Here is a 12,288-nt window from a genome sequence, read left to right on the forward strand (position 1 = left end):
GCCTTTGATGAGTAATGCTACACTTAATAAAATTTATATATTTAGAATCAGCATTATAAGCCCATTCTTTTGATACATTTATTGACATCAAAATTCCGTTTTTAAAAGTTTCGATTACTATTGAGCCCTATCGCTTGTTTTTTTTTGTTATTGTTTTCTTTTATTACGTATATGTTACTACGTATATGAGGGGATTCTCCCCTTTGTCAATACCCCGCTCTTTACGTTAAACGTTAAAAAAATTTTTCATTCACAAACCCCTGAATCACAAAGGCCGTTTAATTAGAATAGATAGCTCTTTTGAAAGAACTAAAAAAAAACTGTAGCGGAAATAGCTAGCTATTGACTAGGGGGCGACCCCTCTCACATACGGAATAATTTCTGTTCGTTTTCAGTTTTAATGTTGCTCCTTACGTTCAGTTGAAAAAGCTTTTTTTTTTTAATTTAATTTCTGATTGTTTTTTAAATAATGCTTGGAAATCCGGCGCCCCCTTCATAGAAATGTCCCTTACCCCAAAGAAACATCCTCCACGGAAAGATTCTCCCAAGTAACCCCCTCCTCCATCCCCCCCCCACCAGAAAAAAATCCTTCCTGAAAATGTCTGCATACTTCGCAATAACCAATACAATATGTAAACAATGGGCAAAGTTCATATCTTGCAGCCCTTCCCCTGGGAACTTTGAGGAATTAAGTCATCCTAAAAGACATATTTATTAGATTTTCGACTATGCTGAACAAAATGGTTATCTCAAAACTTTGATCAGGTGATTTTACGAAAAAATGAGCCTAGGAGGCGGCCTTGTTGCCCTACATTTTTTTGGTCATTTAGAAAGGGCAATAGATCTTTCAATTGCCGATCCAACGAGTCCTCCCACGATATTCTAGAACCGCTGGGTCCATACGATCACCCCTGGGAAAAAAACAACAACAAAAAAACAAACAAATAAACACGCACCCGTGATCTTTCTTCTGGCAAAAAATGCAAAATTCTACATTTTTGTAGATAGGAGCTTGAAACCTCTGCAGTAGGGTTCTCTGATACGCTGAATAGAATTGTGTGATTTTCATTAAGGTCTACAACTTTTAGGGGGTCTTTCCCCCTTTTTTCAAAAATCAGCCAAATTTTATCAGGCGCGTAACTTTTGATAGGTAGGACTAAATTTGATGAAACTTATATTCGAAATTAGCATTAAAGTCTGATTCTTTTGATGTATCTATTGGTATCAAAATTCCGTTTTCTACAGTTTCGGTTACCATTGAGCCGGGTCGCTCCTTATTTACAGTTCGTTACCACGAACTGTTTGAAAATCACAAAGGCCGTTTAATTAGAATAAATAGCTCTTTTGAAAGTACTAAGAAAAACTTTAGCGTAAAGAGCGAGGTATTGACGACAGGGCGAACCCCCTAATATATGTAATAATTTCTGTTAGTAAAATTTTTCATGTTCTTCCTTACTTTCAGTTTAAGAAATATTTTTTTTTTTATTTAATTTCTGATCGTTTTTTAAATAATGCTGGGAAATCCGGCATCCCCTTCATGAAAAATTCCCTTCCCCATGAAAAATTCCTCTATGGAAAGATCCTCCCACGTAAACCCCTCCCCCAGCCCCCCCCCCTACCAGAAAAAATCCCCCTGGAAAATATCTGTTTACTTCGCAATAACCTATACTATATGTAAACAATGGGCAAAGTTTGAAACTTGCAACCCTTCCACTTGGGACTGTGGGGGGCTAAGTCATCCTTAGAGACGTAGTTTTTACATTTTTCGAGTAGGCTGAACCAAATGGCTATCTCAAAATTTCAATCAAGTGACTTTGGTAAAAAAAAAAAAATGACCGTGGGAGTGGGTCTAGCTGCCCTCCAGTTTTTTTGTCACTTAAAAAAGGGACTAGAACTTTTGATTTACGTTGGAATGAGCCCTCTCACAATATTCTATGACCACTGGGTCGAAACGATTACCCCTGAAAAAAAAAACACGCATCGTGATCTTTTTTCGAGCAAAAAATACAAATTTCCACCTTTTTGCAGATAGGAGCGTGAAACTTCTTTGATAGGGTTCACTGATAAGCTGAATGTGATGGTGTAATTTTCGTTAAAGTTAATTAAAAATATAAAATTCTACATTTTTGCAGGTATGAGTTTAAACCTTCTATAATAATGTTCTTTGATAAGCTGAATCTGATGGTGTGAATTTCGTTAAAGTTAATTAAAAAAATTTGCAATTAAAACAAAATTTTATTGTTTAAAAAAAATTGAGTTGTGAGAAAGTCAAACTTTAGCGTAAAGAGAGAGGCGTTGAGGAGGGGACAGCCCCTTTCATATACGGAATAATTTCTGTTCGTTTTAAGTTTTAACGTCGTTCCTTACTTTCAATTTAAAAAAAACTTGTTTTTTTTTATTTCATTTGTGAACGTTTTTGAATTAAAACAGGTTTTGATTTTGGCTCACCGTGCATGAATAATTAAAACGAAATTTGCATATTAATTTTACTTTTATTTGGTTAAATGGCTTTCTCGAAACTTGTTTAATTTTATTTACGAATGTTTTTATTAGTAAAAAATATACGTATCGTATGAATTAACTTACGTACCGAACTTCTATATTTTATAGATTTTTAATGCGTATAATAGGTATTGACCCCCTAGTCAATACCTTGCTCTTCAAGCTAAAGTTCAAATTTTGTTCCAATTCTTTAAAAATGACCCCTTAATCACAAAGGCCGTTAATTAGAATAGATAGATCTTGTGAAATTACTTAAAAAATCTTTGGCTTAAAGAGCGAGGCACTGACTAGAATGTGAACCCAATGATATAGCTAATATTTTTTTGTTCATTTTAAGTTTTAATGTTGCCCCTTACTTTCAGTTAAAAAACTTGTTTTTTATATTTAATTTCTGATTTTTTTAAAATAATGATGGGAAATCCGGCGCCCCCTTCATAGCAATGTCCCTTCCCCCATGAAAACTTCCTTCATGAAAAGATCCGGTTTTTAGAGTTTTGGTTACCATTGAGCCGGGTCGCTCCTTACTTACAGTTCGTTACCACGAACTGTTTGATGAGCACTAAAATAGCTTATGCACGGTAAACATAATATTTAAAGACATGTAAAACGAGTGTGAAAGTACAAGCGATTTTTTCGTGGAAATATATTTTGAGGCATGGAGACACTTGTTAAATCAGCAAACCAAACACAATTACGTGTAAACTATAGAAAATTGGGGGAAAATTGCAATATTTTGTAATATACTTACAAATTGGTACTGTATATTAAGCATATTAAAATACTTATAATTTGGTACATATTTTTTCAGGAACTTGTCGGTTGTTGGAAACACACCCAAGAAGTGAAATTAGGTTAATCTTAGTGAAAAACAACAAAACATAAAGTTAAAATAATACGTTAGAAGCACATTTATGGAAATCTAACCTAACTCAACCTAACACAACCCGACGTAACCTAACCTAAACCCCACCCAAACTCCTAATGTGCAAATACATAGCCCAAATTATACAAGTTCAATGAATTCTGTCTAACTCCAACGCATTGTATCATCCGTCAATTGTTTTTGTAGGTATGAAACCGGTTTTCTGAGATAACCTTAGCGTAATTCTTGAATGTGTTTCCAATAATCGAGAAGCACCTTTTTTCAATAGAAAGTATATTTAGGAGTGGGGTACTTTTTATTTTTCCGTCCTTTTTGTTTATCAATGGTCGGGAAATAAAAGTACCATGTGTAGGAAATCGGTTATACATTTCCCCATTATTACGAATTATGTCTACGATTTTCCATTTTTTCCAGGGGTGGGGCTCTTAGCAAAATTTGAGAGTCAAATCGGGGTGGCGTAGGGAAGTCTTAAGTAAGATACGACTCAGTTCATTTTGCAATTATTTTTTCAGATGGTTTGGCTTGGGTCGTTGCATTATGTCTAGTCAGGATTTAGGTCACAAAGTCAGGATTTAGCTCGCTTCTGCACCGAGTCAGTCTGCAGTTTCGACTTTTCTTGTTTTTGCACTAATATTGGAAATCCTTGCGTGATTCCGAATTGAACAAATAGTACAACATGCCTATCCTTTAGCTAAATAGTAGATGGTGGAGGGAGGAGGGTGGCTGAAGGGGTTGTACAACCAACCTATGCCTTGAATAATACATATTTATATATTTTAAAAAGAATTTAAAAGGTTTAACAGGGGAAAGCACCACCTTCATTATATATAAATCTTGATTTATCCTTGCGATAATTTTTTGTGTTGTTGCTGATGTTGTGGTAAATAGAAAATGCTGCTCGAATAAAATATACCAGGTTGCAGCAATTACTGAGACTATGTAAGTTAGTTTGTTGCACCATGTTTAAATCAAAAACTTGCAATGACTTTAAAACTGCATCATGTAGGAGCGAAATTGGCGCTTTATCCCTCAGTCCACTTAAAATTTAAAGAGCGAGTGATTTTGGCGCTAGGGACCAGAGCGTATAGGCCTCCAGAGATAACCAGCACTTCTGACCTCCACCTACCATCTATAACAATGTATCAACATTAACTGAAAATTCTGTAGGAGCGCACCTACAACGAACGAGACATTAATTTGTTGACCGTTGAAATTTACAGCTTTGATGCTAGCAGACTTCAAAGTCTCATTTTTTGAGGATTTCTCTGCTATCACAAAGAGTGACTATCAAGCATGAGTCGTAAAGCTCGCTCGTCTTCAGCAACTAGCATCAACGTATTAGTGCTAATTGCCCTATCTATTATTTGTTTCCTATGCATTTTAGAGTAGGGAATTTCGTCACCATGCAGGTTATCGCGGAATGGCTATAAATAATAATGCGGCATTGTGCCACGGTTTTACAATTATTAGTGCAGTATTTATATTACAATCACTTGCTGATACACATAGAATCAAAGATTTGTTTTAAATCAATGTGTCATGTTATGATTATGTGTTATGTTTCGAGGGAAGTATCATAGCCAGAGCTTTTACATCCTGCAATTTTTGGAATAAAAACATTAATTATGTTTGGTTTTATGCTTTGGGGCAAAGTGATAAAGCACCAGCTTGTATACATGGTGTATTTTAAAACTAACATCATTGATTGGGTTTCAGGAAATACAGAATAAATTGGATATTAAGAACAGGCTTAATTTGAGACCATCTTTAAAGAATATGTCAATTAGGTTTCTTATTGTTCTTTTTCTTGAAGAAAAAAAAACCGTGCTTAGACATGACATTTTAAATTTTTGAGGGTTTGACAACAGTGATATTTAATTGTTGACAAAGTAACAAAATCAAAATTTTACCACTGTTTAGTCTCTCAGTTGAGAGAAAACTGACCGGAAAGATTGATTTAGCCCTGATACCAGCCGGATCTCCAATAGCAGGTGTAAGTGCCGTCATGGTCCCTACACGACAGCCCCAAGAGGCCCAGCCTAGTTTTCGGAATTCACATGATATAGTACATCTTGTCAACTCTGAGGTAGATTCCAATGCGGCTGAACATGCTGTGCTATTAAAGGTCTATAATAGGAGAACTACAAGTCCAAGAGGAGCCACTCCACAAAAGGATCCCTTCAAGGCTGCTTGTCCCTGTTACTTCCCAGAGGATTTTTTTGCAAGAGGATTTTTTTTCCAGTGTTCTAATCAAAAACAAAAGAATCTGTTACAAAAGCTTTGGATTCCAACTATTCTTGAAAGCAAAAAAAGATAGAGGTGATTTTATCGTTTGTTTAAGTCTATATTATTCCAAGTCTAAGTTTTCTGATTCTTTTCTTTTATCTGACTGAAGCTGATTTGACATGATCTGATTTTGTATTACCTTAAGTTTTCACCAAAGATTGTAATTCAAAATTCTACTTCGCAGTGCTTTTCGTTACTCAACTTCGCTATTTTCCAAAAGCCCCCTATCCAAAGCTACATTTTGGTGGTGCTTCAGCCCCTTAGGTCTCAAAATTTGGTGTTCATGCAAATTCGTATTGTGTATTTTAACATCATTTTTTCTTAGATTTTCCTCGCGCCATATTTAAACGAATAGAGAAGGGGTATTTTTCCTCTTCATGCACTTACAGAAAGAACGTATTTTATTAAAGGAATGGATCGCTCAATAATTCCATTTGGCAATCTGCATTTTAAAATCAACTTTTCTGCCTTCTTTTCATTTTCTGTATCTTTGGCGTTTTAAAAATTCATGACAAGTTGGTATTGAATAATTTGTACTCCGTCCAAGCCCATTTGAGTCATGAAACTTTTTTAAAAAGAAACGTATGGATTACCTGCTAGGCGTATCTCCAAGTACATAATTGTTAAATTAGATTTCTGAGAACTCTTTGCTAAGAAATGCATTGATGCAAGTCAATGTTGTTTTATTTTTTCACTGCTGTGATATGTATTCAAGATCCACTCTATTTTTAAATTTAAATACTCGGACTTTTCTTTGCTTTTGATGTTGGAAACGTTTCATTGAATTAGTCAGCTCCAGCTAATTATATTATTTTTTTTGTATGTATGGCAAAATTTGCGACGGCAAAAATTGTTTAAAATTGAAGGACGAAAGTGAGTCTTAAAAAAAAACCTCCCCGTCAGCCTTGACAGATTCTTAAAAATCCAAAAATCTTTAAAGAAAAATTTCACCCGAAAGTGCTACGAACAAAATCTTTCTTTCTAAACACAAAACTAAACACAAAATTTCTAAACACAACCACAGCTGTTAACAAAAGTTAACTCCCGGACAGCTCCTGTAAGAGAACTTCAAATTTTTTGTCTCGTAAAAACGAGAGAGAAAAAAAGTTTTTTTTTAACTTTAGTAAAGAGCAAACTTCAGACTCAAAATGTGAAAAATCAAACAAGGTCAAAGAGTAGTGACTCCTAACAGCCTTTAAGAGTTTTCTTCTATGATAATAAAGGTTATACGGCTGGATAAAACGCAAACAATCATGTAAGGAATTTTTAATTTTTGATTTTTCATAAAATCGTAATAACAGGAAATCTATGGCTTCGAGTCTATCATTATGGTCAAAGTTATAATTTAATTTTCAGAACTAATGTGTTGGAATTGGTTTTGATAATATACTTTAACAAAATAAATAAAAATAAAACATACATTTGAAAAAATTAAATTAAATAATAATAATAAAGATGTCTTTCGTTGCATCAAAACAAAGATGCAAATTTATCCTGTCATCGTAGCCCAAGTTTTTCGTTTTAGTGCTGAGACATGGCCTGCTGCTGCTTCTGCCTGTATAGTACTGAAGATGTGGCCCAGAAATCTCCAGCTAAGTTGACGTTATAAAGTGGCATGACTTCATCCAGCTTACTGCATGACTCCTGTCATAGCTTAGTCACCTATTCCAAATAAGAGCAGAAGCAACCACCAGAATATCTTTTCAGGTTAATCCCTCAACACAAGGCTAGAATGAACCTCGGGGAAAAATTCACTTCAGATGGTTTGATACCCTTGTTCAGTTCCTCTCAGTGATTAATTGCAAGATAGAAAAAGCCAAAACACTTGTCCAGAACAGTTCACAATAAAGGCGAAGAGTTGCATTTCTTTCTGCGTTGGCCCGAGCATTAAGCAAAGTTTGAATCTCACTATTCACTTCAAATTGCCAGGAAACTGGATAATAATTAGAAAGGTCAGAAAAGGGCCATCCCTAGCCTAAAATTTTAAGTCCTTCTGTTCTACCCTCCCCCTTTCTTCTATAATTGTTCCTGAAAGTTTCAACTCCATCCCGGGGGCCGTTCCGTAGATATTGCAGATATGTTACTTTAATAACCTAAATGCACATAGTATCCTTTGATTTAGTTCCACCATCCCCTCCCATTGATAATTCAACGTCTGTCCTCTTCCACCATTCCTGAGAGTTTCAACTTGATACTACAAACCGTCCCCGAGATCCTAAAGATACATAATCTTGATAACCTGGCCTTTGATTAACCTGGCCAAACAGTTTCTTTGATTTACCATGCTGCTTAACTGTTGAAAGATTTTAGGTCTCATAGGAGCTTAAAGTGCAGAAACGGTATATGGACCAAGAACCAAAAATTTTTAGCCCTTTCTTCCCCTCCCCGTGTGGCCAAGGCCACACTTTGCAGCTCTTTCAACCACAATCTATCTGTGAACAATGAGTTGTTACAAATGGTTTGTGGAAATGAGCTCGTTCTAATACGTTCTAGACGAAATTTCAAAAGGACTTTATATAAAGACGTCAAGCGTTCGATTCTGTTGATAGAAGAGCTTTAGTAAAGGTTTTATCCTTGTATGGTATACCAGACAAATACATTAAAGGGATTAGTGCTATGTACGAGAATAACACTGCTGCAGTTAAGGTAGGAAATGAGGTTAGCAGCTGGTTTTGTATTAAATCAGGAGTTAAGCAGGGTTGTGTTCTATCCCCCTTTATATGGATTATTTTGATGGAGTTTGTCTTAAGGAGCACAGGAAAGGCAATGAGAGACCACGGAAATAAATGGGGAGGAAAAAGTCTCCTGGACTTAGATTATTCTGACGATTTAAGCATCCTAGATGAAAGTGTGAGCAAAATGAATGAAGTTTTAGAGGTTCTGCGAGCTCAGGGTGCTAAAATAGGTTTGAAAATTATTGTTGAGAAGTCTAAGTCATTAAGGGTAGGAATAAGTGAAGATGAAAAGGTGACGTTGGGTAATGAAAAGATTGATCAGGTAGGCAGTTTCACTTACCTTGGTAGTATTATTAGTAAAGATGGTGGGAGCAGTGAATATGTTAAAGTAGAATAGCCAAGGCTCAGGGTGTTTTTTCACAGTTAAAACGTTTGGTCTAATATTCTAAACCAAGATTAGAATATTAGAAGCTACAGTGATGACAGTGGTCAAATATGGCTCTGAAGCATGGACGCTCCGAAAGCGGATGAAGATTTGCTAGATGTTTTCCAGAAACATTGGTTACGGGTTGTTCTGGGTACCTGACTGACTGACCGTATATCAATTAACAGGCTATACAAAAATGCGGTTCAATACCACTTTCTAGGGCTATAATGAAAGAAAGGTTGAGGTGGCTAGGGAACGTTGTACGGATGAAGGATGACAGATTGCCGAAGATTGTTCTTTTCGGGCAACCGTCTAGGGCTAAACGGAAAGCAGGTCGTCCTCGTCTGGGGTGAGAGGATGTCATAAAGAAAGATTTAAAGGAAATGCGAACATCCTGGGAGGGTGTAAAGAGGGAGGCTTTGAATAGATTAGGATGGAGGAGGAGCGTGCGTAGCTGTGTTGGCCTCAGGCGGCTTGGTGCTGCGGTGAGTTGTTAGCAGTAGTAGTAGTTGTAAAAACAAATAGAATTGGATTTTTATGGTGATTTCAGATACATAAGATTATTGAGTTTAAAGTTCCGCCAGATTTTTGAGAAAGGGGGAAAACAACCCCAGAAAGACGAAAGACCTTGATGAAAATAATACCATGAGATTCAGCATTTCAGAGAACATACGTGCATAAGCTTGAAGCCCCTATCTACGAAAACGTGATATTTTGTATTTTTTCCGAGAAGGATGATTACGGATGGTTGTTCATTTGTTTTGTTTTTGCAAAAAGCGATTGTATGGAAACAATGAAATGCAGTTATAGTTGAAATGCAGTAGGTTGAAATGTATTATATTAAAAATACTTTTCTTCTCTTTTTTTAGTATTTGTGTGATTTCTTTTTTTCCCCTGTTTTTTTTTTTCCTGGCCATAGAGCCTTACGGAGGATTCTCCGTAGTAAATTTATTAGTTTAATAAATTTATTGATTGAAGATTCGTTTTGAGACTGCTATTAAAAACGAATAGAAATTTAATTAAAAAATAACATTGGAAATGTATTTTTAAAGACACCAGTTCGTGGTAACGAACTGTAAGTATGGAGCGACTCGGCTCAATAGTAACCGAAACTCTAAAAAAAATAATTTTGATAACAATAGTTACATTGAAAGAATTGAATTTAATGCTAATCCCAAACATATCAAGTTCATTAAGTTTAATGTTACCCACATTTTGATTTTTTTTTTTTTTGCCAGAAAAAAAGATCGTGGTGTGTTTGTTGTTGTTTTTTTTTCATTTTTTTTATTTTGAGGTGATTATCGAGACAGTGATTCTAGAAGATTGGAGAGGACTTACTTGATCGGAAATCAAAAGTTCTTGTGCTCTTTTTGAGTGACCAAAACGATTGGAGGGCAGTGAGGCCCCCTCCCACGCCCCTTTTCCCCCAAAGATATATGATTAAAATTTTGGAATAGCCATTTGATTCTTCATAGTTAAAAGTCCAATAGCAATACCTTTTGGGATGACATGACACCCCTTAGTCCCTGGGGAAAGGACTGTAATTTATGCAACTGTTCACAAAAATTACAATTCAACAATTACCCATTGTTCACTTTTAGTAGCCTATTTGATATTGGGAAATACACATAGCCTACGTTTTTTTTTTTTGGGGGGGGGGGAGGTATTTTCTGCAGTGGGATTCTTCTCGAGAAAAATTCTTCGTGGGGAGGAAATTTTCTAGTGGGAGTTTCCCTGGGGAAATTATACGCGGGGGAGAGAAGGGAATTTCCGGGCATGATTTGAAAAACGGTCCGAAATTAAAAAAACAAAAACAAGTTTTCTCAACTGAAAATAAGGAGCAACATTAAAACTTAAAACACACAAAAGTTCTTCCGTATCAGGGGGGCACCACTTCCTCAGCCCTCACTCTTTAAGCTAAAGTCTGACTATTTATCACAATTCTTTATGAAAGACTGCTCAAACATAAGGCCCGTTGATTTTGAATGACGAAGTATTTTCAAATAACTTTAAGGCCTTAGAAGGAATAATTTCTGTTCGCTTAAGTTTTAATGTTCTCCCTCATTCCCCAGTTTTAATGTTGTTTCCTTCTAATCACTTTCGGTACTTAAAAGGGCACTAGTAATTCTAATTTGCATGAACCCCTTCCGAAGTTTCTATGACCATCCCTTCCATACAAAGTGGCTAGGGGAAAAAGTAAGTACAAAAATAAAAAATAATACATTGTAGGCCAATGGCTCCTTACTTGGGCAGCACTAGAGCGCTGCCTCTGATTGATTCGTTGGATCCGGTTCTAAAGAAAGCAGCAAAGGCCACAGAAGAAAATTGTATCAAATAGAAAGTAAAATTCTTAACGACCTAGATTAGGCAGAGGACTTCAGTCTCCTACGGTAAAATCATTAACGAAATAAACGCTTTTGGAGAATTTGAAATGCCAGGGTGCAAAAGTAGGTTTGAAAATTAATGCTAAGAAGACCAAATTGCTTAAATTACCAATGCATGAGGCTGAAGAGGTGATGTTAGGTACGGAGAAAATTGAAAGTGTGGATAGCTTCACCTACCTAGGTAGTATTTTTATTGAGAAAGGTGGGTGCAGTGGAGATATTAAACAGAGAACATCCATGGTGAAGGGTGTAACTTCGCAGTTGAAAATAATTTTTAAGAATAGAAAAATATGTATTTGAACATAAATTAGGAAAGTGGAATCCACGGCAATGACAATTGCAAAGCATTGTTCAGACACTTAGGCGCTTCAAAAAGTTGAAGCAAAAGTTGATTGCAAATATCATGCATGAAAACTTCATTTGATCTCGTTGTCTAAGACTATAGCAAATAAAGATTATCAGGTCATGTTTCGCGAATAAAGGATGATAGGTTGCTAAAAATCTGGTTTTGGCATTCAAGTAGAAACAAACAAAAAGCAGAACCTCCTTGAATAGCATGGGGAGAACTAATGAAAAATATACCTCAAAATAACTTGGAACTTGGGATGTAGTAAAGGGTAAGCTCCGGATAGATTGGAGAGGAAAGAGAGATTACCCTTGGGATTGCGGTGAGTTTTTAGCAATACTAGTAGTAGTATCCTTCTCTCCCCTACGACCACCTACGTACATTTTTGCATATTATTAATAGATGCGGTCATGGAAACGATCGCAGATTAAGAGCAAATTCTTGGAATTGAGTGTATAGTGCACTCTTAGCAGCACATGTTTGAAACCCTTAGCATTGAAATAAATTAGCTGAATATTTTTTGAATAAACCTCTTGACGCAAATACACAAAATTAGTAACGGCAGTACTCTTTTGACATTTTCTCCAAATGATGGGCTCGGCACATTTTCGTATCCCGTCATTACTACTACTACTACTACTAACATCTCAATGCAGCACCAATCCCGCCTGAGAACGACGGAGCTACGCACGCTCCTCCCGGTTTTGGACAGCTGCAAGATTATAACCATAAATATGTGAATATAGCCTATTAAAAACATGATTTTGACCCGGCATTTAAGCAAC

At 36.0% G+C, this 12,288-nt stretch overlaps 1 protein-coding gene and 1 long non-coding RNA gene across 3 annotated transcripts in view; one reads left to right on the forward strand and one right to left on the reverse strand.

The window, feature by feature from the left end:
- The window catches only part of LOC148946890 (uncharacterized), a 39,901-nt gene extending 32,457 nt beyond the window's left edge, over window positions 1-7,444 (forward strand). Inside the window, exon 3 of the long non-coding RNA XR_016142406.1 lies at window positions 7,197-7,444. This is a non-coding gene — a long non-coding RNA (uncharacterized LOC148946890). The remainder of the gene's footprint in view (window positions 1-7,196) is intronic.
- Ca-beta (Calcium channel protein beta subunit) overlaps window positions 1-12,288 on the reverse strand; it is a 295,614-nt gene that overhangs the window by 227,471 nt on the left and 55,855 nt on the right. The gene's annotated exons all lie outside the window — the stretch shown is intronic.

The sequence above is a fragment of the Artemia sp. Qi Xiang Cuo genome, chromosome 11 (assembly GCF_049724085.1).
Source record: "Artemia sp. Qi Xiang Cuo chromosome 11, ASM4972408v1, whole genome shotgun sequence".
NCBI lineage: Eukaryota > Metazoa > Arthropoda > Branchiopoda > Anostraca > Artemiidae > Artemia > Artemia sp. Qi Xiang Cuo.